We start from the raw sequence: 23655 nt of genomic DNA on the forward strand, positions 1-23655 counted from the left end.
CTGCATCAAATTTGGAAGTAACTCAATTTCTTCAATGCTGCAGACAATTAACTCGGCTCATCCTTCAAAGCTGACAAAACAAAACTCACTTCAACTTACACCTGGTCAGCCAATCATTCCATTTTCCACATGTTGAAGAGGAGACTCCTAGAATATGTTAACTACTTCCCATTACTTAACAGCTACTGCTCTCAAAGGCTACAGTTGATGAGGAGATGCAACACTGGATCAGCTGCACCAGTTCCACCTTCTACAAAGTATGGCAGCAAGTATTTGACAACAAAAGCCTCTGCAAGTTCACAAGTCCAAGGGCGCAGAGCAGTCGTTATCACCACAGTCCTGTACTGCAGCGAGACATGGATGTCTGCCAGCAAAACACAAGAGCACAAGGGAAACTCCACCACCAATGCTTCCGCCACATGCTGCAGATTCAAAGGGAGAACCGTCAAACAAATGCTAATGTCCTTCTTCAAGCCAGCTCCAAAAGCATTCAGGCAATACTCCTAAGTCACGTTCAGTGGACTGGCACTATGTCCAGATGGCCAAAAAACATCTCACCTGCCAGGTCCTGTGCTCTCAAATGGATAACATTCCACGGGAGTTTGAAGTAAATGCTTCAAAGACACTCAAACTCTCATTGAAGTGCTGTGGCACTGAACTTAAGACCAACTGTTCAGAACAGCAAACAATTATCCAACAAACTTCCAAGTCCCAATGTATTAATAATGCGGCAGAGGAACAGCAGAGAAGGAATCAGAAAAGAAGCAAATGTTGCACTCCAGATCCCACTATCTCAGGGGACATCCTGGCCCATATGCCCAAAGATCTAAGTGTCGAGAACTGGCCTACATAGTCACATAATAAAGACGCTTGCCAGAAACTCTCAATCCGGAGCAGATATCATTCTCTAATCGAGGGACAACTGCTGGACTTGACTATTGCAATACACTATTGGCTGGCCTCCCATATTCAAATCTGTGTCTACTTGAGAGCATCCAAAGCTCTACTGCTCATATTCTACCTCACCACCAAGACCTTTTCACCCATCACCCTTTTGCTTGCTAACCTACATTGGCTGATAGCTAAGCCAACAGTTCAATTTTAAAATTCTTATCCTTTTTACATTTTTTTTAAATTTTAAGTACCCAATTAATTTTTTCCAATTAAGGGGCAATTTAGCATGACCAATTCACCTACCCTGCACATTTATTTTGTGGGGTGAGACCCACGTAGCCACGGGGAGAATGTGCAAACTCCACACGGACAGTGACCCGGGATCGAACCGGGGTCCTCGACCTTGTGTGGTGGCAATGCTAAGCACTGTGCTGCCCCTTTAAATTCATATCCTCGTTTTCAAATCCCTCCATGGTCTCATCCTTCCATTAAGCTCTCATCTCCTGCAGTTCCACAACTCACAGGAGATATATGCAATCCTTTATGTCTACCTACTTGAGAATCCCCAATTTTAATTGATATTGGTGTCCATGTCTTCTGCTGCTCAGGCCCTAAGCTCTGGAATTCACTTCCTAACAATCTCCACCTCTGTCCTACTTTAGGATGCTATTTTAACCTACTTTTTCATCAAGCTTTTGATCATCTGCTTTAATATCCTCCATATGTGGCTCAAAGTGAAGACCCTTGGAATGTTTTCCTTTGTTAACAACACCATATAAATACAAGTTATGGGCCTTTCATCATGGCTGGATCCTGGAATTCCCTATGTAACATCATTCTAGAGACACCATCATGACGAAGACTGCTGCAGTTCAAAGGGAATGGCCACCATCGTCTCAGGCAACTAGGGCCACATAACGTTTTTTTCCATAATCTTTATTATCACAAAGTAGGTTTATCACTGCAATGAAGTTAGTGAAAAATCGCGAGTCGCCACATTCCGGCGCCTGTTCGGGTACAGAGGGAAAATTCAGAATGTCCAAATTACCTAACAGCACGTCTTTCGAAGCTTGTGGTAGGAAACCGGAGCACTTGGAGGAAACACGTGCAGACACGGGGAGATTGTGCAGACTCCGCACAGACAGTGACCCAAGCTGAGAATCGAACCTGGGATCCTAGCACTGTCAAGCAACAGTGCTAATCACTGTGCAAACTGTGCTGCCCTCAGCCCTAAAATGCATGTGCCCCTGCCAATTTGCCCAGATCTTTAAAGTTTTTTTTTTAAAAAAAGCTTACACTTAAATAGTACATTTTGGTGCAGTAAAACATCCCAAGATGCTTCACATGAGCATTATCAAACAAAATGTGACACCAATTCATAAAAGGAGGCATTAGGGGAGTAGACCAAAAATGTGGTCAATGGTGTAGATTTTAAGGAGTGTCCTAAAAGAATAAAGAAAGACAGACATTTAGGGAGAAAATCTATAATTTATTGCAATGAATGTGAGGTAATACATTTTGTCACAAATAAAGGGACATATATATGTACTTAGTGGTGGAGTTCTAAAAGGAGTAGGAAAGCAGACACTTGAGCCTCAAATACATCAAAGCCTGGAAAGTAAATCAAGAATACATTATTCCGGACTTCCGGTAGCGCCCTCGAGGAAGCAGGTCGCAGGTCGGATCGCTCCCGCCCGCGATGGGCAAACGGATCTTTTCCAACAGACTTTTTCGGAACCTGGCGACCTGAATCGGTGGAGGAGACGATAGGGAAGAGGCTTTCCTCCCCCCGGGGTATGGACAGCTGGACCAGAAGTGGTCGAGTGGAGCGACAAGGATCGAAGCGGGAGCAGCGGGGACCCCAGGCCAGGCGGCGAAGCATGGCGGACGGCAGGGACCAGGGAGCGGAGGCTCACTGGCCAAGGGAGCAACAGATGGAGTTCTTCAGGAATTGCTTCACTGAACTGAAGAGGGACACGCTGGATCCGATGAGAGGGGTAATGGACCGAATGGTCGAGACACAGGCGGTCCAAGAGAAGGCCGAGGTGAAGCTCTCCAGCCAGGCGGACACTGTAACGGAGCTGGAGCACGTGGTGAAGGAGCTGAACACCCGCCAGAGAAGGATGCAGGCGCAGCTTGAAGAGCTGGGGAACAGAGCCAGGAGGCAGAATTTGAGGGTCGTTGGCCTCCCCGAAGGCTGCGAGGGATCGGATGTGGGTGCATACGTGAAAGGTATGCTCGAGGCGTTGATGGGACCGGAGGCCTTCCCTCGACTCCTGGAGTTGGATGGGGCGCATAGAGCCCCCGCAAGGAAGCCCAGGACGGACGACCAACCGAGAGCCTTGGTGGTCCGCTTTCACCGGCTTGCTGACAGGGAACATGTGCTGCGATGGGCCAAGGCGGAGAGGAGCAGCAGATGGGAGAACTACGAGGTGCACATTTACCAGGACTTGGGAACGGAGCTGGCCAAGAGGCGTGCAGGATTCAACAAGGTAAAGGCAGCCCTCTACAAAAAGGAGGTGGGGTTTGGAATGCTGTATCCTGCAAAGTTTTGGGTAATGTTTGAGGAACTCCACTACTACTTTGAGACACCAGAACAGGTTTGGACTTTCATTAAAGATGAGAAACTGACTTCCGGTGACGGCGTGCGGGAGGCAGCCGCGCGTTGGAGGGCTCCCGTTCGGGAACGGCATTGTTGGGGAGTAACGCCCGGTCCTAGGGCCAGCGACGGCAGTAAATGTCGGGAGACAGCGCACAGAGAAGAAGGATGTCAAAAAGCAACAAAAAAATGGCTGTGAAAAAAGCGGCTGAAAGTCCGTTGGGGAGTGGAAAGGTCACCGCGGGGTCAGCAAAGAAAATGGAGGCTGGAGCACCAGGGGGGGCCGCAGTGCTTACGGCTGAAGAAATAACTACGGTGATGGCTGCGGAATTCGAAAAGCAGTTGGCGCAGATTGCGAAATGCATGGAGACGGTGAGGAAGGAGATGAGGAAGGTTTTGAGTGCGCTGGTGGAGGAGGCGGTTTCCCCGGTAATGACGGAGGTGGCGAGCGCAGTGGCAGAGGTGCGAGAGCAAGGGGAGGTGCTGAAGGAAGTGGAGGAGACGGTATTGCAGCACGGTGATCAACTTGCCTCGATGGAGAAGGAGATGCGGAAGGTGATGGACACTAACAAGGATCTGCGAGGAAAAATGGAAGACCTGGAAAACAGATCCAGGCGACAGAATTTGAGGATTGTGGGGCTGCCCGAAGGAGTTGAAGGACCGAAGCCGACTGAGTATTTTGCCGCGATGCTGGCAAAACTATTGGGGGAGGGGGAGGATCCCTCCCGATATGAACTGGATCGGGCTCATCGGTCGTGGAGGCCTGTACCAAAGGCGAGTGAGCCGCCAAGGGCAGTGACTCTGTGCTTCCGCAGGTACAGTGTGAAGGAGAAGGTCCTGAGCTGGGCCAAGCAGAAGCGGGTGGTGCAGTGGGCTGGAGCTGGTATACGTGTATACCAGGACTTTACAGTGGAGCTGGCGAGGAGGCGGGCTGCCTTCAACCGGGTGAAGAGGGCACTGTACATTAGCAAGGTGCAGTGCGGCATTGTATATCCTGCGAAGCTGAAGGTGACTTATAAGCTCAGGGACTTTTATTTTGGAACGGCGGAAGCAGCGGAGGAGTTTGCGAAGGCAGAAGGACTGTGGCAGAACTGACAAATTGAGGAATGGCCATGTGCCGATGTAACCTCATGACTGTATTTTCTTTTTTGTATCACTGCGCGCGGGTGTAGAGGCTAAAGGAGCCAATGTTGTATATATTTGGACAAGGGAAGGGACGGGACGGGACTTTCACTCGAAATGAGGGCTCTTTGGGGTGTAGGTGGATATGCGGGGTTTGTGTGCTAAAAGGGGATCTTTGGGCTTTCCTAGGGCCGGGCAAGGGGGAACGGGACCCGGGCGGGGGCCTCTACGCTGGCCGGTTCAAGCCGGCCAGTGAACGGGAGTGAGGTGGGGGGAGGGGTTGCGGCCATCGGAGCCTGGCAGAACAGGGTCAGAGTGGTCTAACCGGGGTGGAAAGTTGGGGGGGAAGGAACCGAGGTTGGGAGGAGGAGCTTTACAAGAGGCAGTGGATTTTTGGGGGGGGGGGGGGGGGGTACAACTCTGGGGTATCATGTACGGTGCTCTCTCAGAGGCTGGACGGCGTTGGTTGGGGGGGTGGATCCCTGATTCCTTTTTGTCATTTGTTTATGTAAACATGCGGGTTGAGGTTTGGGGGTTGGTGGGCGGATGGGATTGTTGTTATTATGGGGATTGACATATCTTGCTGATTATTGTTTATTGTTGATGGGTGTAAATGTGGGAGAAAATGTGAAAAAGGAGAATTTTTTTAAAAAACATTTTTTTTTTTTAAAAGATAAGAAACTGGACTTGAACTAACGGGCAATTAGTTTTTTTCAGTGCTGTACAGTGGTGGCGGTCTGTTAACCTAACTTGCTCTGACTAGGAGTGGACTTTTATTAAAAGAACTGGACTTGAACGAAAGGACTCTGGGCTCTCAGAGCTTTTGTGTGGCGGCGGTTTGTTAAATTATCCTGTACTGTAATGTTTTATCCAAGATTGTTTTCAGCCGGGACAGAGAGCAGGGTCTGGAGGGCGCATTGTGTAGGGTGCCTTTGGGAGCTTGCAACGGGGGGGGGGGGCCTGCAAAGGGGGCCCTGCACTTGGTACCTTTTGGCAGGAGATCGGGGCCTCTGATAGGGGGGTAGGCTATGGGCTGGTTAAGGGACTTGAAAGGGCACGATGAGATACAATCAGGTTAATGGGTCCTTGGTGTGTGTGGGGGGAGGGGGCGGGGGAGGGCGGGAGACAGACAGGTGCCAAGGGCAGGGGTCAGCGTAGCTAGCGTAGGTCAGGGGGCACCAGGGAGAGTAGGAGGAGGCGCGGGCTAGGGCCAAGCGGAAGGTTGACCTGGCAGGTCAGGTCTCGGGGGGGCAGGGGAGGTCGGCGGGGAGGGGGGGGGGGGGGGGTTTAGAGCCACGTTAGTTTAGTTGAACACGTGTGGCATGGGCAAACAGAGCTGACAGGGGAAGTGCCTTATTAACATGTTTATTCTTTCCCACTATTCGTTTTCACTATGTTAAGGCTCTTCGAATATGGCTTTTTCTCTCTGTAAATGTTACAAATTTGTTTTAAATAAAAGATCTCAAAAAAATATCTACATTATTTCCAACATTACATTACAACACTGACTGCATTTCCAAAAATACTCCATTGGCTGCAAAGTGCTTTGGGGTATCCACAGATCGCGAAAGCTGCTAAAATCGATGTGGGTAATACTGCAAATGACAATCAGGAAATGACAGACTTGTTGAATCATTACTTTGCATCAGTCCTCCCTGTAGAGAAAAAGGATAGTGTACCTGACATTTCAGGGAAGCTAATAATGAATCGAGGATTGGAACTGATTACAACTGTTTGTCTAACACGCGTTGTGGGAAAGTTATTAAAATCCATAATTAAGGACTAAACACTTAAACAGCCAACATGAATTTGTAATGGGCAGATAATGTGTAACAAACCTAATTGAATTTTTTGAGGAAGTAACTAAAGTAGTAGGCATGGGCATGTCTATGAATGTAGTTTGTGTGGAATTCCAAACTACATTTGATCAGATTCCACGTAGAGACTCTTGACTAAAATTAAAGATCCTGGAATTAAAGGCAAATTATTGATCTGGTTAGGAGAATGATTATATGGCAAAAGGCAGAGTCGGGATAATGGGTATGTACTCAAATTGGAAGAAAGTGACTAATGGTGACCCATAACCATCTATGCTGGGATCTTACTATTCACCACATATATTAATGGTTTCGGTAACTTGAGAGAGTCATATGTCCAATGATTGGTGACATAGTCAGTTGCTTCGACAGGAACATATATTTACAAAGAGGCATTGAAAGATTGAAGTGGGAAAAAACAAAGCAGATGGATTTCAACACAAGTAAGATGGATTTCAACACAAGTAAATGGGAAGGTCCAGCATTTTAGAGGGAAAAAAAAGGTGGATCTGACTATTTATTAAATGCTGAAAAGCCAGGGATAACGGTGGTGTGAACCGAATTAGAGGTTTTTAAAAAACAGATCACCAAAACCTAAAGTTAGGTTTTTTAAAAAGGTAATGAAATGTTTGCCTTCATAATTAGAAGGCAAAACTGTAAAGGAGGGGGATTTGTTACAGTTATACAAAGTTTTGGTTAGATCACATTTGGAGCACTGAACACAGTTTTGGTCACAGCACCTGTGAATACATATAGTTGCCTTGGAAGGAGAGCAATGTAGATTCACAGGAAAGCAGAGCTCTAAGGTTATGAATGAGCACATGAACAAGACTTACATTTCCTGCAAGTAGAAGGTTAACGGGGGCTTGATTTCAAGGCTCTTAGGATTTTGAAAGAAACTGATCGGGCAGTAGGAGGGGGAAGGAAAACTTGACTGCTGTTGGAGGAGTCGAGAACAAGGGGACATAACCTAAAAATCAGAGATCAATAAAAGCAGATGTTACTCAATAATCAGATGCCCACAGAAAGCAAATATTGCACAATTAATAATTTTATTAGCCCTGCTGCCTCACGGCGCCGAGGTCCCAGGTTCGATCCCAGCTCTGGGTCACTGTCCGTGTGGAGTTTGCACATTCTCCCCATGTTTGCATGGGTTTCGCCCCCACAACCCAAAGATGTGCAGGCTAGGTGGATTGGCCATGTTAAATTGCAATAAATGAATTGGGTACTCTAATTTTTATTTTATTTTTTAAATGTAATAATTTTAAATTTGATTTTTTTAAAATATTTTTATTCGCCATATTTTCATCATTTTCGCCATACAAGAAATAGAAACAGAACTACCCCCACAATACAACTATTCACTTAACACTAGATACGCTCACCATCTCCCAGGCTCGAAAAGAAGCAGTCACTCCAGGAAACGTGGAAAACGTGCAAGCATGCAGGTGAGAGTGAAACAACACGGCCCCAAAGCCCCTCTGCCGAGCTTACTCCTAGCTAATGTCCAAGCTCTAGAAAACAAGCTAGACGAACTTAAAGCCAGACTTTTCAAAGAGAACGAAGGGACTGCTGTGTGCTCTGTTTCACGGAGACATGGCTCACTCCTGCTTCATCGGACTGTGCCTACAACCAGAGGGCTTCTCAATCCACCGAATGGACCGTACAGCGGTCTCAGGCAAGGCAAGGAGACGTGGGGTCTGCCTCCCAATCAACACCTCCTGGTGCCTAGATGTAGCAACACTGGCGAGTTTCTGCTCCCCGGACCTAGAATACCTGACGCTAAAATGCCGTCCCTGCTACCTTCCGCGGGAGTTCAGCTCAGTTATCCTGACGTCAGTTTACATCCCACCCCATGTAAATGTGAAAATCGCACTGGACAAAATATTCACCACCACAAATAGCCCTGAAACGAAACATCCCGAGGCCTTGTTCATTGTAGCTGGGGACTTCAATCAGGCCAAGCTCAAGAGCGTACTACCAAGTTACCACCAACACCTGTTCCACCAGAGGCCCAAACATCCTGGACCACTGCGACACAAATATCAAACATGCCTACCGCTCTATCGCCCGCCCACACTTTGGCAAATCTGACCACAAGGCTGTGCTCCTGCTCCCGGCTTATAAGCAAAAACTGAAGCGGGAGAATCTGTCAAAGAAAGTTGAGCATTGTTGGTCTGAGGAATCGGATGATCTCCTACGGGACTGCTTAGTATTTAAAAACTCTGCGACCAGCCTGAACGAGTGCACCACGACAGTAACTGACTTCATGGGTAAGTGTGTAGAAGACTGTGTGCCAAAGAAGCAAATCCACGTGTTTTCCAACCGGAAACCCTGGATCAACAGGGATATCCACTGCTTGCTGAAGTCTAGGTCTGAGGCGGTCAAGTCAAGCGACCCTGACCACTATAAGAAAGCCAGATATGATCTAAAGAAATCCATCAAAGATACCAAAAGACAGTACCGGACCAAGCTCAAGTCTCAGGCTAGCCACACGGATCCCCGCTGTCTATAGCAAGGTCTGCAAGACATAACGGGCTACAAGATGAAGGCATGTAAAATCGCCGGCTCCAACGCACCCTTCCCTGATGAGCTCAACGCATTCTATGCCCGCTTTGAACAAGAGGTCAGTGAGAACGAGCCCTCCACCCCAGAAGCCGCGGATGAACTTGTATCTGAGATCACCACTGCAGACGTCAGAGCAGCCTTCTCGAAGGTCAACCCATGGAAAGCCACTGGCCCGGATGGGTTACCCGGACGAGCAGGATGGGTTACCCGGACGAGCAGGATGGGTTACCCGGACGAGCAGGATGGGTTACCCGGACGAGCAGGATGGGTTACCCGGACGAGCAGGATGGGTTACCCGGACGAGCACTCCGGTCTTGCGCGGATCAGCTGGCGGGGGTATTCGCAGAAATCTTCAACCTCTCTTTACAACAATCTTGATGTCCCTATCTGCTTCAAGAAGACGACCATCATCCCTGTACCAAAAAAAAGTCAAGCAGCGTGCCTTAATGACTATCGTCCAGTGGCTCTGACATCCATCATCATGAAGTGCTTCGAAAGGTTAGTCATGGGCAGCATGGTAGCATTGTGGATAGCACAATTGCTTCACAGCTCCAGGGTCCCAGGTTCGATTCCCGGCTTGGGTCACTGTCTGTGCGGAGTCTGCACATCCTCCCCGTGTGCGCGTGGGTTTCCTCCGGGTGCTCCAGTTTCCTCCCACAGTCCAAAGATGTGCAGGTTAGGTGAATTGGCCATGCTAAATTGCCCATAGTGTCCAAAATTGCCCTTGGTGTTGGGTGGGGTTACTGGGTTATGGGGATAGGTTGAAGGTGTGGACCTTGGGTGGGGTGCTCTTTCTAAGAGCCGGTGCAGACTCGATGGGCCGAATGGCCTCCTTCTGTACTGTAAATTCTATGATCTATGGCACGAATCAACTCCAGTCTCCCGGATTGCCTTGATCCACTGCAGCTCGCCTACCGCTGCAACAGGTCCACAGCAGATGCCATCTCCATGGCCCTGCACTCTACACTGGAACACCTAGATAACAAAGACACCTACGTCAGACTCCTATTTATCGACTATAGCTCAGCCTTCAACACCATCATTCCTATGAAACTCATCTCCAAACTCCGTGGCCTTGGCCTCGGCTCCTCCCTCTGCGACTGGATCCTGAACTTTCTAATCCACAGGCCACAATCAGTAAAAATTAGCCCTGTTTAGCACAGGGCTAAATCGCTGGCTTTGAAAGCAGACCAAGGCAGGCCAGCAGCACGGTTCAATTCCCGTAACAGCCTCCCCGAACAGGCGCCCAAATGTGGCGACTAGGGGCTTTTCACAGTAACTTCATTTGAAGCCTACTTGCGACAATAAGCGATTTTCATTTCATTTCATTTCAGATAGGCAACAACACCTCCTCCACGATCATCCTCAACACCGGTGCCATACAAGGCTGTGCCCTCAGCCCCCTACTATACTCCTTATACACCTATGGCTGTGTGGCCAAATTCCCCTCCAACTCGATTTTCAAATTTGCTGACCCACCATAGTGGGTCGGATTTCAAACAACGACGAGACAGAGTACAGGAATGAGATAAGAGAATCTGGTGAACTGGTGCGACGACAATAATCTCTCCCCTCAATGTCAACAAAACAAAGGAGATTGTCATCAACTTCAGGAAGCGTAGCGGAGAACATGCCCCTGTCTACATCAATGGGAACGAAGTAGAAAGGGTCGAAAGCTTCAAGTTTTTAGGTGTACTGATCACCAACAGCCTGTCCTGGTCCCCCCATGCCGACACTATAGTTAAGAAAGCCCACCAATGACTCTACTTTCTCAGAAGACTAAGGAAACTTGGCATGTCAGCTACGACCCTCGCCAATTTCTACAGATGCACCACAGAAAGCATTCTTTCTGGTTGTATCACAGCTTGGTATGGAGCCTGCTCTGCCCAAGACCGCAGGAAACTACAAAACGTCGTGAATGTCCATCACACAAACCAGCCTCCCATCCATTGACTGTCTATAATTCCCGCTGCCTCAGAAAGGCAGCCAGCATAATTAAGGTCCCCACGCACCCCGGACATACTCTCTTCCACCTTCTTCCATCAGGAAAAAGATACCAAAGTTTGAGGTCACGTACCAACCGACTCAAGAACAGCTTCTTCCCTACTGCCATCAGACTTTTGAATGGACCGACCTCATTTAAGTTGATCTTTTCTCTACACCTTGCTATAACTGTAACATTATATTCTGCAGTCTCTCCTTCCTTCCCCATGTACGGTATGCATTGTTTGTACAGCATGCAAGAAACAATACTTTTCACTGTATACTAATACATGTGACAATAATAAATCAAATACAAAACATACACAATAAAACATAGAACAAAAAAGCAGTCCCCCACAACCTCCTGCCCCTTAGAATTCAATGGCAACTAACTCCCGAAGTGCATAATAAACAAACCCCAAGAATCGTAGAACCCTTCCTTCGTTCCCCCCCCCCCCCCAACTCAAACTTCACCTTCTCCAGGGTCAAAACCTCCAGCAAGACCCCCGCCTCGCCGAGTACGGAGAGACTGACCTCCACCCCAGCAGCACCCGCCTACAAGCGATCAGTGATGCGAAGGTTAAAACATTTGCTCCCGCTCCCGCCTGCAATTCAGGCCTGTCCGACACCCTGAAAATAGCTTCTAGGGTACCAGGCTCCACATCCGTATGCAAAATCTCCGAGATTGTGCTAAATACCTCCAGCCAATACCTTTCCAGCTTAGGGCAGGATCAAAACATGCGAACGTGGTTTGCGGGACCCCTCCCACATCATTCACGAACAACCTCCACCCCTCAAACAGCCGGCTCATATTTGATTTTGTGAGGTGTGCCCGATACACAACCTTCAACTGTACCACAAGGTTAAGGCATTTTACCCTCTGCAGCATCTCACACCACAATCCCTCTTCCATCGCCCTACCCAGCTCTTCCTCCCACTTCACCTTCATCCCCTCCATAGACACCCTCTCCTCTTCCAAGATCTTGCCATAAATCGCCGATACAACCCTCTTCTCCAACCCCCGCTGACAGCACCACCTCCAGCAACAAGGAGGTCGGTGCCATCAGGAAGGTCAGGAAGACCTTCCTTGTAAAATCTTGAACCTGCATGTATCTAAACCCTTCCCCCTGTGCCAACCCATACTGCTCTCCCAGCTCCTCCAAGCTCGTGAATCGTCACCCAAGAAACAAATCCTTCATTTCCTTAACCCCACTCTCGTCCCACCACCTCCGAAATCTCGCATCCATCCTCCCCAGCTCAAACCCATGATTCCCCCTAATCGGCATCCCCCTGATCCGGCCCAAAGCTTAAAATGTTGCTTAAACTGCATCCAGATCTTCAAAGTGGCCACCACCACCGGACTCACCAAGTACTTACCTAGTGCCATCGGGAGTGGCGCCGTTGTCAGCGCTCGCGACCCCCTACACGAGCCCTTCTCCATCTTAAACTATCTGGTCCCCCCTCCTTGGTCCAGCTATGCACCTTCTCCTCATTTGCTGCCCAATAGTAGTACAGTAGGTTTGGGAGGCCTAGCCCCCATCACCTGTTGCCCCCTCTGCAAGACCACTCTCCTAATCCTGGCCACCTTCTCGCCTCACGCCCCGCCTCCCCCCAACTTAATGAGATCAATTTGTCCACCCCCCTAAAGGAGAATTTTGGTAAAAAGACCGTCAAGACACTGAAATTGGAACAAAACTCACGGTAGCACATTCATTTCAACTGCCTGCACCCGGCCCGCCAACGACAGAGGAAGGTTGTCCCACCTTGACAAATCGGTTTTCACCTTCCCCACCAGATACGTTCGAAGCCCACCCCAGTCCAGAGCCATCTGCACCCCCAGGTATCTAAAGTGGGTTGCCGCCAGATGGAATGGCAGCCACCCCCATCCGCCCCTACTCCCATCTGGGAGGCCATGAAACAGGGGCTGTTTAGCACAGGGCTAAACCGCTGGCTTTGAAAGCAGACCAAGGCAGGCCAGCAGCACGGTTCAATTCCCATATCAGCCTCCCCGAACAGGCGCCGGAATGTGGCGACTAGGGGCTTTTCACAGTAACGTCATTTGAAGCCTACTTGTGACAATAAGCGATTTTCATTTCATTTATGAAATACTCGCTCTTGCCGAGGTTCAATTTATACTCCGAGAACATCCCAAATGTTTGGAACAGCCCCATTGCACACCCCACCGACGTGTTTGGCTCCGAAATGTACAGATCATCGGCATACAAGTAAACCCTATGCTCCGCCCCCCACCCCCCCATCCCCTCGCTATCCCCTTCCACAACCCTGAGCTCCTTAGTGCGATGGCCAAAGGCTCTAAAGCCAGTGCAAACAGCAGGGAGGACATAGGACACCCCTGCCTCGTATCCCAGTGCAGAATTCATATTATTAGTGCAAACGCTCACCATCGGCTCCTTGTACAGCAGCCGTACCCACGCCACGAATCTCGGCCCGATTCTAAATCTTTCCAACACCGCCTTCAAATAAGCCCACTCTACCCAATCAAATTACTTCTCTGCATCCAGTGCCACCACCACCTCAGTCTCCTTTCCCTCCGTCGGAGACAGGATCACATTTAGCAACCTCCTCACCTTCGAAAACAGCTGCCTTCCCTTCATGAACCCAGTTTGATCCTCTCCTATCATCTTTGAGAAACTTCCTCCAGCCTTGCCGCCAAAACCTTTGCCAATGTCTTGGCATCTACATTAAATAGGAATGCGGGCCTACACGACCCACACTCCGCTGGATCCTTATCCTTCTTTAACAGCAGGGAAATCGAAGCCTGCCCCAAAGTCTGTGCCAAGATACCCCTACCTATCGCATCCTCAAACATTCCCACCATCAGCGGCGTCAACATATCTTTAAATTTCTCATACTATTCCACTGGGAATGAGTCAGGTCCCGTCGCCTTCCCTGGCTGCATCCTCCCAATTGCCTTCTTCATCTCCTGCTCCCCGACCAGCCCTTCCAAGCCTGCCCTATCCTGTTCACCCTCGGGGACTCCAACCCGTCCAGGAACTTCCTCATCTCTCGCTCCTCTCCCGGTGGCTCCGACCTATATAACCTCTTATAGAATTCTTCAAATACTTGTTTATCTGTTGCAGGGCCACCACCAGCTTCCCCATCTTATCCCGCATCTTAACTATCTCCCTCGCCCGCACCTCCCTCGGAGCTGGCCGGCCAACATAAAACCATAAGACATAGGAGCAGAATTAGGCCACTCAGCCCATCAAGTCTGCTCCGCCATTTAATCATGGCTGGTATTTTCTCATCCCCATTCTCCTGCCTTCTCCCCATAACCCCTGATCCCCTTATTAATCATGAACCTATCTATCTCTATCTTAAAGACACTCAAGTGAATTGGCCTCCACAGCCTTCTGCGGCAAAGAGTTCCACAGATTCACCACCCTCTAGCTGAAGAAATTCCTCCTCATGTCCGTTTTAAAGGATCGTCCCTTTAGTCTGAGATGATGTCCTCTGGTTCTAGTTTACGACCTGCCGTCTCCCCGTGCTCATAGACTGTGCCCCCCCCCCACCCACCCACCCTTCTCAACTGGCGCAGGGCTTTCCCTGTGGACAACTGGTCAAAATTCACCTAAAGCTCCTTCCTCTGGGCCGAGAGAGCTGGGTCCTAAACATACCTCCTATCCACCTCCAGCAGCCCCTCATCAATTTTGGGCACTCCTCTCTATCCTCCTTGTCCACCTTCAGCTGATGCGAAATTAACTCTCCCCTTCTCGCTCGGTCTCTCCCTCCCCCACCCAGCCTCATTACTACCTTCAGAGCCTCCCAAACTACCGACTGCAAAGCTTCCCCCATGCAATTAAATCCCGCGTGTTCCTCAAACACCTTCCCAATCTTACAAAAACTCCGGTCCCCTAACAACCTCATGTCAATTCTCCACCGCGGGCATGAGCCATCCCCTTCTCCAGGACCACATCCACCCAATGCAGTGCACACCTGGGTGTGCTAGTGCATGAGTCGCAAAAAGTTGGTTTACAGGTGCAACAGGTGTTTAAGAAGGCAAATGGAATTTTGTCCTTCATTGCTAGCGGGATGGAGTTTAAGACTAGGGAGGTTCTGCTGCAATTGTATAAGGGTGTTAGTGAGGCCACATCTGGAGTATTGTGTTCAGTTTTGGTCTCCTTACTTGAGAAAGGACGTACTGGCACTGGAGGGTGCGCAGAGGAGATTCACTAGGTTAATCCCAGAGATGAAGGGGTTGGATTACGAGGAGAGGTCGAGTAGACTGGGACTGTACTCGTTGGAATTTAGAAGGATATGGGGGGGATCTTATAGAAACATATAAGATTATGAAGGGAACAGACAGGATAGATGCGGGCAGGTTGTTTCCACTGGCGGGTGAAAGCAAAACTAGGGGGCATAGCCTCAAAATAAGGGGAAGTAGATTTAGGACTGAGTTTAGGAGAAACTTCTTCACCCAAAGGGTTGTGAATCTATGGAATTCCTTGCCCACTGAAGCAGTAGAGGCTCCTTCATTAAATGTTTTTAAGATAAAGATAGATAGTTTTTTGAAGAATAAAGGGTTATGGTGTTCGGGCCGGAAAGTGGAGCTGAGTCCACAAAAGATCAGCCATGATCTCATTGAATGGTGGAGCAGGCTCGAGGGGCCAGATGGCCTACTTCTGCTCCTAGTTCTTATGTTCATATGGTCCGAAAATATCACGGAATACTCCGACCTCTTGACCCCGGCCAATAATGCCTTCCCCACCATGAAAAAGTCTATTCTCAAGTACACATTATGTACCGGGGGAAAAAGACGAATACTCCCATTCCCACGGATGCAGGAACCTCCACGGGTCCACTCCTCCCATCTCTCTCTCTCTCTCTCGAGCTCCGCCAGCATCTTCGCGCACCCCCTCCCCCCCCCCCCCCCCGCCAACTGGACCAGCGAGCGCAGCTGAGACCTACCCATATTCGGCTCTTGCACCATATTCCGATTCCCCTCACCCCACTATTAACTCGTGGGTACCCAAATCCAGGGTGGTACCCAGCACCCTCTTCACAAACCCCTCATCGTCCCAGTTGGGGCCATATGGGCTCGCCAGCGCCACCAACCTCCCCTCTAACACCCCATCAATCACATACTTGCCCCCTGGTCCGCTGCCACCTTCTCCATCTAAAACCTCATCCGTTTGCCCATCAATACCTCTACTCCTTCCTGAGCCCTGCTATTGAGCCCCGACTGGAAAACCTGGCTAACCCAACCCTTCCTAAGCCTCATCTGGTCCTTCACCCCCAGATGGGTTGACTGCAGCATCACCACATCGGCCTTTAGATGTGTAAAGACCTCAAACTCTTCACCAGTCCCCCGAACCCCCTCATATTACAAGTTCCTATTCTGGATTTCACACCAACCCTCCTATCCGCCATCACCATAACCCTGGGCCCTGCCCATCAGGGCCTGACCCGCCCCATCCCTTTGCTCCTGGTGAACCCCTCCTAGAATCCCCCCATCCATTTTTTCATGAAAACACCCTTCCAATATCGATCCCAGCCCCCCACCTGTCACACCTCCCAGGCCCATCGAAACCTGTTTGATCAGGTTCCAATAATTGCTGCCCCTCCCCCCACCATACTCCCATTCATTTGCCAACCCTCACTTACTAGTGTGGACATCCCTGCCCAAGTCCCCCTCCCCCCACTCCCCGCCCCTGTGATCCAATCCCTGAAAACAAAGGCACGCAAACATAACCAGTGAGGGGCGGCAAGTGGCACAGTGATTAACATTGCTGCCTATGGCGCTGAAGACCCGGGTTCGAATCCCAGCCCTGGGTCACTGTCCGTGTGGAGTTTGCACATTCTCCCCGTTTCTGCGTGGGTTTCACCTCCACAACGCAAAAGATGTGCAGGGTAGGTGGATTGGCCATGCTAAATTGCCCCTTAATTGGAAAAATATTAAACAAGCCACAACCAGTGTGCAAAAACCACGCTCCAGAAAACCACCATAACCCCAAAGCACAATATTCTCACACCCACTGTTGCGCGTAACAGAGGTACACTACCTTCACCCATCAACCAACCAAAAACAAACCCCCAATGGTCCCCCCACAAATACAAAACAAATACACATCCTGAAACAAGAGATAATGCTGAACACAGCATTTCACCCCCTCCCTTCAGTTCAAAACCAAACTCCAGTCCTATCTCTTATTTCAAGCCCAGTCCTTCTGCCTTCACAAACGCTCCTGCCACCTCCACCATCTCAAAGTAGAGGTCCCTCTAATTGTAGGTCACCCTCAGCTTTGCCGGGGAGACCATGCCGAACCTCACATAGTTGTTGAAGAGTGCCACCTTCACCCGACTGAAGGCCGCCCCGGCTTCTCGCAAGTATACGAAAACAAGCTTCCTCCCATTTCCACCTCACGTCTTTGCTTTGCCAAACTCAGGAACTTCTCCTTAACATGGAATTTGTGGAAACAAATTATGACCGTCCTTGGCAGCTCGTCTGCCTTCAGCTTGAGCGACCGATGAGCCCTGACCCAAAGGGTTGTGAATCTCTGGAATTCCTTGCCCAGTGAAGCAGTTGAGGCTCCGTCTTTAAACGTTAAGAAAAAGATAGATATCTTTCTAAAGAATAAAGGGATTTGGGGATATGGTGTACGGGCCGGAGAGTGGAGCTGAGTCCACAAAGATCAGCCATGATCTCATTAAATGGCTCAGCAGGCTCGAGGGCCCAGGTGGCCTACTCCTGGTCCTAGTTCTTATGTTCTTATGACCAGCTCATACTGGGAGGGTTCTTCCCCTACCCTAATAGCTTCACCAACACCTTTGCTCAGTTGGCCTCGGACCCTCCACCGCCTCCAGCAAGTCCATTATTCCCAAATTCTGCCACCTTGACCTATTTATTCTCCAGGTCCTCCACCTTGACTCAGTGCTTTGTTGGCATCAACCAACCTCCCCAGCTCCTCACCCACTGAGGTGAACTGGTCACTGTTCTACGACAAAGCTTCTTCCACCCCCTTCAACTTCTCTCCGTGCTCCCGTACCTCGGCCGATGTCTTCAACACCACCGCCTTCACCGGGGCCATCACCTCCTCCACCAGTTCCTTCATTGCAGCCATCATCTCATTTCACATCACCTCCATTCACACCACCTCCATGTGCTTAGAGAACTGCCTCTCAAATTCTCCAGCCATCACCTCGGGCACAGTTTCCACTGTGAAGGGCATGGCCCTACCCAGCGATCCCGCCTCCGCCATCTTTCCTACTGCCGGGCCGACCTATTCACTCGAAGGCGAACTTTCACTCACCCCCTTCTTCCCAGCAGCTTTTTTCGGGGTCTTCGACATTCCCCACCTTCCTGATCCTCCTGCATCAGCTTGTTCAGAAACTGCCTATGGAACCGGGCATTAAACTCCAAAAAGCAGAGCCTCGAACAGGAGCTACCCAACGTGCGACTGTCACCTACATGCCGCTACCGGAGGTCCACTTTTAAATTTGAGATTAATAGATTTTGCTAGCAGAGGGCATTAAGAAACGTCAGTTGAATGGAGTTAGGCTGCAGATCAGCCACAATGTCACTAAATGGCAGAACAGACTTCTGGGTTTACTCCTGTTCCCATGATTCCAAATGCAAGTCTTTCTTTAATGCTACTAAACCATATGAGATTCAGGATTTCAAAGTAGGGCATCAAATACAAAAGCAAAAGATCTAAAGCTACATTTTAAAAAGTGATCAGGATGCAATTAGAATGTGTTCTGTTCTGGACAAACCACTTGCAAGATGAATGCAATGATGACACTGAAGAGGAACATGGGAAATTCACTAAGGTGATATTCAGGATAAGAGGTTTTAGCTACAACGACAGACAAGAGAAACTTTTTTTTAAACATTTGAGTAGGGAAGATTGAGGAAATCAGATAGAGCTTAAACATATGAAGGGCTTTTGAAAAGGTAAATAGAGGAAAAACTATTTTCACAGGTCAACAAATCAGTAACGGGATAAAGTGAGTTAAAAGCCATGATGAAGAGAATAAAGGAAAATATTTGGACTAATTTTAAATAATGTAGAGGGTTTTTAGGATCTAGAATGCCTTATCAGAAACTACGGTGGAAAACAGAGTCCATTACAGATAAAATATGCGGATAAATAGTTGAAATATTACAATTTAGAAATATTACAATTTAAAGTGATTAATAGAAAAAGAGTTACACAATGGGAGAACGATTCCCTCGGTCGTCGAAACAACACAGATAAGCCCAATGGTCTCCTTCCATGCCATAAAACCCAATCATTCAAAGCACTTTAAGTCATTTCAAATGGCGTAAGAAAGTGTTTTATGCAAGAATTTTTCTTCCTTTTGTTGTTCTTGCCTCTTTGTATTGTACTTGCCTCTTATTGCAAGAATGTGTTTTTTGCATCTTACATGAAAAGTATCCTGGAAAAACCTTCACCCTCCAAGACTGCTTCAGCCCACTTTTACCTGTTCCTACACAGAGTTTAATTGCCTCATGAGAGGCAGTGTCCTTCAACTATCTTTGAAGCTTTTTTTTAAGAAAGGAGAGACCTATCTATTCGGTATTATCAAGCTTCCTAAAATTCCTGCGGGCCTATGTCCAAATCAATTGCAATAATTGTACACTGAAGATCCCAAACCCACCTCCCAGCAATGTGAAAAATGTCACCGCTCCCACCTCCCCCAACTTGCCATCCATCCCTAAATCCAAGCAATTACAGCCCCTCAAACATCATGGGCCTTAATTTTTATTATAACGTTCTTACCTGGTATCCGTTCAATGTTCTAAAAACCCATGCATACCAACAGGTTAACTTGGGTCATATACGGATTTCCTTGGAGAAATTTTAGTTAGGCATGATTTATCCTTTACAAATCTATGCTGACTGTTGCTGATTCACCCATGATTTTTGAAGTTTGCAGCAAATTCTATCCCATAGTATGCAATGCACCTCATTTTCAAAAACTTATTTCCAAGTAGTGACTCTTCCACATCCTCATCAAGTATATCTTGCTTTGATCTGTTTATTGCAAAACTTAAGCAAAATAATGATCAAACATCTTGGTCACTTGGATAAAGGATAAATTAGCACTCAAAAACGAACTCGAAACATGAACTCTGTTTCTCTCTCCACAGATGTCGCCACACCGGCTGCGTTTTTCGAGCAGTTTTCTGTTTTTATTTCAGATTTCCAGCATCCATAGTATTTTCCTTTTGTTATGCCGAGACTATGATTTCAGTTTTGGACTTGGTAAAGCTAGGACATTTATAACACTCCTGTAATGAGCTGCAATACAAGTGTCTTAAGGCTGTGTGACAATGGCCTAATAGCGATATCCTGACATAAGATTAGTCTTTCACACAACCTGCGTCGCAACACAAGGAATAGTTCGCCAACGAATTTGACAAATCTACATTAATTCGAGACACAACTCTTCACATTCAACCTGTCAAATATTGATCTGAAAATGCAATTTAAGTCCTAAAATAGCAAATAATGTAATAAATGCAATTGAAACAAAAGCTATAGAAAACCAAAAAGTTGAACAATTAGGACAGAATTCTGACCCACTAAAAACACAACACAGGACTATGAATACTTAAACCATGGAAAAACAGGAATAGATTATTTAGAGAAAATTTTATGGGAAGTGTCAAAACTGAAAAACAGCATGAGACATGTTTTGGAAAGTATTGTCTGAAATCTCAAGAACCCAAAGCTGTCAATTCGAGGTAAATATGGAACTGGGATAGCAAGTCCACTTACAAGTTTCCTTTTTTTTTTAAATAAAGAGAAAAGGGGCCGAGGCGTGTCTAAAATTAATCCCCAAAAATCAGCTGAAATCTAACACATTTCGGCTCCTTTTAAAAAATGACAAAGACGAGTGAAAGTGTCACTGCCCAAAATCGTGCATTTACTTCACCGTTAATTCCTTTGAGAAGATTTTCTTTTAAATTCCATTTGTTTGTTTTAAAAAAAACAACCCCCACCGAACAGTTGTTAGACGCCAAAGTCTAGGTGAGGTAATGTACACAAGAGGCCTACAATGACCTTTCTCCAAAGCCTCTCGGTTCAGCCTGCTCCTCAGTTAAGGGCACTGATGTCATTTTCAGCAATACTCGGTAAAGAGCAAGCGCATTTAAAAATCAAGCTCCCTACAGTTTAAATAAAATAAACATCTTCACTGTTCGAGACAAGGAGTTCAATCCCCCCAACCCCCCCTAATGTGGAAATACAGATTGTGGTTGCAGTCGACGGATGATCTGCCAATCCCTTCGGCTTTGGGTACGAAAATAGTAGAGAGTTCACGCGTTCGGAACAAAAATGTAGTTCGGGCCTAAGCCTTTCCACACAAGCCCCGGCCTCTCGTGGGAGGGAGGCGGGGGAAAGGTTGGAGGGTCGGGGGGATGGGGTAGTGAGGGAGTTAATGAGGGGGGAGGGGGGTTAGAGATGGGGCAGAAGCGGGTAGAGGTGTGGGACGGACACAACTCACCGACATGGTGACCCTCCCAAAACATTTACAAAACCGGCTACTTACTCTTCGCTCTCGCTCCCTTTCTGTCTCGTCCCGCTGTAAGTTCCCGATTTCGGATTTACACGCGAGGTTTCAATTTATTTATTTTTTTAAAAAATATTTTGCTCAAAATACTATTTTTACACTATCTGGCTGCTCGTCAGTGCCTGCAGCTGACAGCGGCGGACATTTTCAGACATTTTAATGACGTCTCAGGCGGACATCAAAAATTATCCCTTTCAAAAAAAACAAGAAATTAAGTGCGGGCCGGGGAAAAAAATAAAGAAACAGCCGCCACGGCCGCTCACTCCATGAAGACGGGCGCTTGCTTGCGAGCGGGCGGGCTCACGCAGCTAACAATCTAACCAAACTTGTGTGGGGTGGGTGATCGGGGTGGGAGGGGGAGGAGGAACGGGGGGGGGGGGGGGGAGGTGCGTTGAGGTTGTGTGTGTGTGTGTGGTTGTTTTTTTTTAATCGCCCTCTTCCTCCCGCTTCAAATTCGGCGTCGAACTTTTAATCGGCCCGATTTTTCTCGTCAAACATATAATTTATATATATTTTTTAAATCCCGCCTCCTTTTTTTTCCTCCTCGGGCTTCCGCGTCCATTGGGTCAGACCGCGAGTCAATCGATTGTTTGGTCACGCGGGCGGGCGGACTCTCTCTCTCTCTCCCCCCCCCCCTTGGAAGCAGCTTGTGCCCAGATGTTGCCGGGATGAAATCACCAGCAGCCAATGGGAGTCGATGAAATCAGCTTGACCACAGCCATCCCCTCCCCCCATCACCACTGCACAGTTACCCTTTCATCTGCTCAAAATCATGCATGTGAAGGAGGACATCAATTATTCCCCCCACACCTCAGACATCGGGTTACGTATTCTCAGTAATCCCTTCTCTCCCTGCCTCCCATTTTTTTTTATATCAGAAGTCTCGGTTACCACACGCGTGACGTGCCCAGGATCTATTTTAGGTTGCACTGAAGCAGCCAAGGCAACGACAGGGGAGGGGGGGGTGGCGGGTGCTCTCTGAAAGTGAGAGTGTGCCTTCAAAGCAAAGTTGTGCTGTCAACAGCTTTCCACCATTGCGACGCACTGCTCAAAAACCATCCTTTCCAGCTCCTGGGGAGCTGGCTGACCGTTCCCGTTTAGTCAAGTTGCTTTTTTAAGGGCACCAAAAAGGATCACTGAAACTGTGCTGATTACTAGTGAGCACGTCACACGCGAGGGAGGACAAGGGCGGGGCGGGGGTTATTCTTCATGTCGAAGCCTGTATTAAGCGCAGGCTTAAATTGTGAGGAAAGCTCAAGCAATTCCGATCCTGTCTTCCCCACGTTGCCACAAACAGGCACTTTATCATCGACGAGGGGGGAGTCACTTAATCATGACCAGCAGCAGAATCTGGCTGAGGCCCCCCTCCACAGATGGAGGTAACATAGAGTGGTTCTTTTTTCCAAAAATGCATTTTATTTATAAAATCTGTCAAGATACTTACGGTACATTTAAATGCAGCAATTCACATGGTGCAACACAGTTCAATTTGGTTAAATCCAGTGACATGTTTAGGTGTCTCACAAGGTAATTTGCATTTACGTTTTATTAAACATTTCCTGACATGTACAGCCCAAAGGATTTTACACCAATTCCAGACTCTCAGTCTACAATGGCAGGAGGATCCTAAACCTTGACTGTTCCCTGTTAAACCTTTATGGTGGCTGCACTTGAGTTTCAATGTGTTCCTCAGTACATAGTCCTAGACTTAAGCCAGATTTTGAGATAATTGTTATTTTTTTAAATAAATTTAGAGAAACCAGGGGCTGATTTAGCACAGTGGGCTAAACAGCTGGCTTGTACATAGAACATACAGTGCAGAAGGAGGCCATTCGCCCCATCAAGTCTGCACCAACCCACTTAAGCCCTCACTTCCACCCTATCCCGTAACCAAATAACCCCTTCTAACCTTTTTTTGGTCACTAAGGGCAATTTATCATGGCCAATCCACCTAACCTGCATGTCTTTGGACTGTGGGAGGAAACCGGAGCAGAACAAGGCAGCAGCGCAGATTCAATTCCCATACCGGCCTCCCCGAGCAGGTGCCGGAATGTGGCGACTAGGAGCTTTTCACGGTAACTTCACTGAAGCCTGCTTGTGACAATAAGCGATTATTATTATTATTACCCAATT

At 48.1% G+C, this 23655-nt stretch overlaps 1 protein-coding gene across 5 annotated transcripts in view; it reads right to left on the reverse strand.

Annotated features, from left to right (window-relative positions):
- ppm1ba (protein phosphatase, Mg2+/Mn2+ dependent, 1Ba) overlaps nt 1–21850 on the reverse strand; it is a 254157-nt gene extending 232307 nt beyond the window's left edge. For 3 of the 5 annotated variants that reach the window (XM_072510958.1, XM_072510948.1, XM_072510970.1), the window contains exon 1: nt 21502–21849. The gene's annotated coding sequence lies outside the window, so the exon portion shown is untranslated. Of the gene's footprint in view, nt 1–21501 lie in introns of all 5 variants that reach the window. The other 2 variants (XM_072510940.1, XM_072510931.1) reach the window with 2 other exon arrangements.
- Nucleotides 21851–23655: the final 1805 nt, after the last annotated feature.

The sequence above is a fragment of the Scyliorhinus torazame genome, chromosome 1 (assembly GCF_047496885.1).
Source record: "Scyliorhinus torazame isolate Kashiwa2021f chromosome 1, sScyTor2.1, whole genome shotgun sequence".
NCBI lineage: Eukaryota > Metazoa > Chordata > Chondrichthyes > Carcharhiniformes > Scyliorhinidae > Scyliorhinus > Scyliorhinus torazame.